Source organism: Triticum dicoccoides, chromosome 5A, assembly GCF_002162155.2.
Source record: "Triticum dicoccoides isolate Atlit2015 ecotype Zavitan chromosome 5A, WEW_v2.0, whole genome shotgun sequence".
Lineage (NCBI taxonomy): Eukaryota > Viridiplantae > Streptophyta > Magnoliopsida > Poales > Poaceae > Triticum > Triticum dicoccoides.
Window position 1 is genome coordinate 507314977 of NC_041388.1, and position 6477 is coordinate 507321453.

Genomic DNA, 6477 nt, shown 5'->3' on the forward strand with positions numbered 1-6477 from the left:
TTCACTAACGATTTGAGTAGATATAGGTATATTTACTTAATGAAGCACAAGTCTGAAACGTTTGAAAAGTTCAAGGGATTTTAGAAGGAAGTTAAGAATCATCATAAAAAGAAGATCAAATTCCTACAATCTGATCAATGAGAATTTCTGAGTTATGAGTTTGGCAAACACTTAAGACATTGTGGAATTGTTTCATAGTTGAAGCCACCTGGAACACCACAGGGTAATGGTGTGTCCGGACGTCGTAATCGAACTTTATGAAATATGGTGCGATCTATGATGTCTCTTACCGATCTACCGCTATTATTTTGAGGTTGTGTATTAGAGACAACTGCATTCACTTTAGATAGGACACCATATAAGTCTGTTGAGACGACGCCATATGAACATTGGTTTGGCAAGAAACCAAAGTTGTCGTTTCTTAATGTTTGGAGCTGCGATGCTTAAGGCTTCAGCCGGAGAAGCTCGAACCCAAAGCGGACAAACACATCTTCATAGGATACCCAAAGGTGACAGTTGGGTATACCTTCTATCTCAGATCCAAGGGCAAATTGTTTGTCGCTAAGAATGGGTCCTTTCTCGAGAAGAAGTTTCTCTCGAAAGAATTGAGTGGGAGAAAGATAGAACTTGATAAGGTTGTTGAACCTTTATTTCAACCAAAAAGTGATGCAACACAGAAAGATGTTTTCTGTGGCGCCTACGTATGTTGAATAGGAAGTTAATGATAGTGATCATGAAGCTTCGGATCAAGTTGCTATCGAACCTCGTAGGTCGACAAGGATGTGTGCTACTCCTGAGTGGTGCGGTGATCCTATCTTAGATATCATGTTGTTAGACAACAATGAACCTACGAGCTATGGAGAAGCGATGGTGGGCCCGTATTCCTACAAATGGTTAGAAGCCATGAAATCCGAGATAGGATCCATGTATCAAAACAAAGTATGGACTTTGGTGGACTTGCCCGTTGATCGGCAAGCCATTGAGATAAATGGTTCTTTAAGAAGAAGACGGACGTGGGCGGTAATGTTACCGTCTATGAAGCTCGACTTGTGGGAAAGAGTCTTTTCACAAGTTCAAGGAGTTGACTACGATGAGAATTTCTCACCCGTAGCGATGCTTAAGTCCGTCGGAATCATGTTAGCAATAGTTGTATTTTTCGTTTATAAAATTTGACAGATGGATGTCAGAACAAGTTTTCTTACCAGTTTCCATAAGAAAAGGTTGTATGTGATACAATAAAAGGTTTTGTCGATCCTAAGGATGCTAAAAGGTATGCTAGCTCCAGCAATCCTTCTATGGACTAGAGCAAGCATCTCGGAGTCAGAATACATGCTTTTATAGAGTGATCAAAGCTTTTAGGTTTATACAATTTTTGATAGAAACTTGTATTTACAAGAAAGTGAGTGGGAGCACTACAACATTTCTGATAAGTATATGTGGATGACATATTGTAGATCTGAAATAATGTAGAATTTCTGGAAAGCATAAACGGTTGTTTGAAGAGTGTTTTTCAAAGGAAGACCTGGATAAAGTTGCTTACATATTGGGCATCAAGATCTATAGAAATAGATCAAGACGCCTGATGATACTTTCAAAGAACACACACCTTGACATGTTTTTGAAGGAGTTCAAAATAGATCAGTCAAAGAAGGGGTTCTTACCTGAGTTGTAAGGTGCGAAGTTGAGTAAGACTCAAAGCTTGACCACGGCAGAAGAAAGAGGAAGGACGAAGGTCGTCCCATATGCTCTTGTCATAGGCTCTATACGGTATGCCATGCTGAGTAGCGCACCTGATGTGTGCCTTGCCACATGTCTGGCAAGAGGGTACAAAGGTGATCTAGGACTGGATCACCAGATAGCGGTCAAAATTGTCCGTAGAGGAATAAGGAAATGTTTCTCGGTTATGGAGGTGATAAAGAGTTCGACGTAAAGATTTATGTCGATGCAAGCTTAACACCTATCCGGATAGCTCTGAGTAGAGATACCGGATACGTATAATGGAGCAACAATTGGGAATAGCTCCAAGTGGAACGTGGTAGCAGCATCTATGATATGACATAAAGTTTTGCGAAATACATAGGGATCTGAATATGGCAAGACCCGTTGACTACAACCTCTCTCACAAGCATAACATGATCAAACCCAGAACTCTTTGAGTGTTTATCACATAGTGATGTGAACTAGATCATTGAGTCTAGTAGACTCTTGGATGTTGGTCACATGGCGATGTGACCTGTGAGTGTTAATCACATGGCGATGTGAACTAGATTATTGACTCTAGTGCAAGTGGGAGACTGTTGGAAATATGCCCTAGAGGCAATAATAAATTAGTTATTATATCATATTTCATTGTTCATGATAATCGTTTATTATACATGCTAGAATTGTATTGATAGGAAACTCAAATACATGTGTGGATACATAGACAACACCATGTCCCTAGTAAGCATCTAGTTGACTAGCTCGTTGATCAATAGATGGTTACAATTTCCTGACCATGGACATTGGATGTCGTTGATAACGGGATCACATCATTAGGAGAATGATGTGATGGACAAGACCCAATCCTAAGCCTAGCACAAGATCGTGTAGTTCGTATGCTAAAGCTTTTCTAATGTCAAGTATCATTTTCTTAGACCATGAGATTGTGCAACTCCCGGATACCGTAGGAGTTCTTTGGGTGTGCCAAACGTCACAACGTAACTGGGTGGCTATAAAGGTACACTACAGGTATCTCCAAAAGTGTCTGTTGGTTGGCATGAATCGAGACTGGGATTTGTCACTCCGTGTAAACGGAGAGGTATCTCTGGGCCCACTCGGTAGGACATCATCATAATGTGCACAATGTGACCAAGGAGTTGATCATGGGATGATGTGTTACGGAACGAGTAAAGAGACTTGCTGGTAACGAGATTGAACAAGGTATCGGGATACCGACGATCGAATCTCGGGCAAGTATCGTACCTCTAGACAAAGGGAATTGTATATGGGATTGATTGAATCCTTGACATCGTGGTTCATCCGATGAGATCATCGTGGAGCATGTGGGAGCCAACATGGGTATCCAGATCCCGCTGTTGGTTATTGACCGGAGAGATGTCTCGGCCATGTCTGCATGACTCCCGAACCCGTAGGGTCTACACACTTAAGGTTCGATGACGCTAGGGTTATAGGGAAAGTATGTACGCGGTTACCGAATGTTGTTCGGAGTCCCGGATGAGATCCCAGACATCACGAGGAGTTCCGGAATGGTCCGGAGGTAAAGATTGATATATAGGAAGTATGGTTTTGGCCACCGGAAATGTTCCGGGCATCACCGGTAGTGTACCGGGACCACCGGAGGGGTCCGGGGGTCCACCAGGTGGGGCCAGCAGCCCCGGAGGCCTACATGGGCCAATAGTGGGAAGGGACCAGCCCCTAGGTGGGCTGGGCGCCTCCCACCAAGGCCCAAGGCGCAAGGGAGAGTGGGAGGGGGCAAACCCTAGGTCCAGATGGGCCTTAAGGCCCACCCTAGGTGCGCCCCCCCTCTCTCCCCCCTTGGCCGCAACCCTAGATGGGTTTTGGAGCTGCTGCCACCCCTAGGGAGGGAACCCTAGATGGGGGCGCAACCCCTCCCCCTCCCCTATATATACTTGAGGTATTGGGGGCTGCAACACACGCGAGATCATCTCCCTCTTGGCGCAGCCCTACCTCTCTCCCTCCTCGTCTCTCGTAGTGCTTGGTGAAGCCCTGCTGGAGTTCCACGCTCCTCCACCACCACCACACCGTCGTGCTGCTGCTGGACGGAGTCTTCCCCAACCTCTCCTTCTCCCCTTGCTGGATCAAGGCGTAGGAGACGTCACCGGGCTGCACGTGTGTTGAACGCGGAGGCGCCGTGGTTCGGCGCTTAGATCAGAATCAACCGCGATCTGAATTGCTACGAGTACGACTCCTTCATCCGCGTTCTTGCAACGCTTCCGCTTAGCGATCTACAAGGGTATGTAGATGCACTCCCCTTCCCCTCGTTGTTAGATTACTCCATATATTGATCTTGGTGATGCGTAGAAAATTTTAAATTTCTGCTACGATCCCCAACAAGGGGTCCTCGGGTTGCTGGCCTGTCTCTTATGGGACGGACTGGTGGGCTACTCTTGATTCGTCAAAGGAAGGTCGGACTACAGGCGATCCCTTGCTCCGGAAGGTAACCTCTAAAGACTTGGCGCATACTCCACTTCTGGTTAGCGAAACTGCCATGTTTATCCCCTGATGGTAACCGACCATATGTAAGCCTAGGTACCCCCTGGTGTCTATATAAACCAGAGGGTTTAGCCCGTAGAGGGTATTCCCACCTAGTGTTTAGTTCATTCGATCCCATGGTAGATCAACTATGTAATTGTCACCCAAACACATCAATACAACCAAGCAGGACGTAGGGTTTTACCTCCAAGAGAGTGCTCGAACCTGGATAAAATGCTATCTTTACGTCCCATGTTACCCATCAATCTATGATCCATAGCTCGGGAGCCCCTACCCGAGATCCACCGGTTTTTGACACCGACAAGACCTGTCTCCCAAATATGCTGGGGGCGGAGGTAGGTGTGTTGGACTTGAGACAACATAATAGAGCGTTATATGCAAAAACAAAAATTCTTCGACCACCATGATACTCGCTAAGTGTAGCTAATATGGAAGGCCCACTATTCTGATCCTACCATTCCGAATCAAACAACTAGATCAGGTTCTTTTTTGTCAAAGGATTGTTGTAAACTCATCCCAAATTTTAAAGGCATGGCCATACGCAATATCAAATGTGGTGATACTACATACTTATGGTCTAATCAATGACAAGATGTAAAATTAGAGTATAAATTCCCACAACTATACTCATTTGCTAAGGATAAAGATATCTCTGCCAAGAAAGCTCATGAAATCATTTAGGAGAACATACGTGACATGTTTCATCTACCTTTATCCACCATTGCATTGCAATAGTGCCATGTGAACTGGTCCATACTGTTACATCAAATATTGAAAATGATGACTTGGATGTTTGGAAAATTCAAGGTCAAGGAATCATATATTCCAACAGGAAAGTTTGGAAAATTTTAATTGGTAATCCTAAGAAAGCACCTGACCCATTCCAATGGATTTGGAAATCCCCTATCCTGTCTAAGCAAAAAAAAACTTTGTCTAGCTCCTTATACAAGATAGATTGAGCACGAGAGACCTACCGATGAGAAAGAATGTCCACATTGATGACTATAATTGTGTGCTATGTGAGGATCATTGTGTTGATGATTATACGTATCTTTTCTTTATGTGTGATTTCAACCAAAACTTTTGGTTAAACCTTGGTATGGAATGGAATACTGACTTTGATGTCATCCAACTGCTAATTAGTGGGAACAACATAATAAATATATCATGCTTTAAGGAAGTTCCCATCACTGGATGTTGGATCATATGGAACCATGGAAATGGTATCATTATTTTATAATAAACAGCTAAGCATGAGCCAGTGCGTGTTTGTCTTGAAAGGTGATGATCAGAGCCAAGCCTAGTCTCAAGGATGGCATGCAGGAACGGATAGACCATTTGTAATTGCCTTTTGTAATCCCTGCAGTGTAACTATCTACCCTGTACATACCCATTTTTAATAGAAAATGAGACATGGTAGGGGCCTTTCCTGCTGTAAATCATTCTAAACAAAGACAAATACCCATAGTTGTTTGGTCCTTGCCTTTTTGTTGTCAATATTCAGATGTTTCCAAAATGAAAACAAAGACATTTACTGGATTATTTTAGCATGTAAATTCAAAATTTTGAAAGGTTGAGCACACCCACCCCACAATAAACCTGAATTCTTGGACCGATGATGTACTTTTTCGAGTTGCATATTGCAAAATGGCTCGCGGAAAAACAAGTTGAGTTTCAAAGCATCCATAGATTTGCATAGAAATGTTCTACTCTGTATAAACCTTTTCACAAAGTGATTCATGTGATGACTAGTCAGATGACCACCTTTTCCCCTAAAGAATTTTTAGTTTGTCAAAGAAACAAACAAGTTGTAAATACATGTGAAAAAGGGTCTCATAGTTTTACATCTTTGCCCAGGACCGGCCCTGGCCCTGGCCCATTTATGCGAAGCCCAAGCCCACCTCAAAATCCGAGTTGATCGAGATCTATCGAATCAACCAATGGCAAACTCCACTTTTTTCACCCTCACACTTTTACCACACACGAAAACCTAACGTGCGTCACAGTCACCCGGTACCGGCAGTACCACTACACATATACAGATACACGTACGCATACACATACACAGAACACTAGAGCTATAGCCTGTGGCGTCATTGGCAGGTGGGGTCGCCCGGCGACGGCCCCACCCATCAGCGATGCGCGCACAGCAAACAACACAGTGCGCTCGACTGTACACCACCACCCACGACACTGTAGCGCCAACAGTATTGGTCGCTCTCAGCTCAGCTCCCTCTCGAC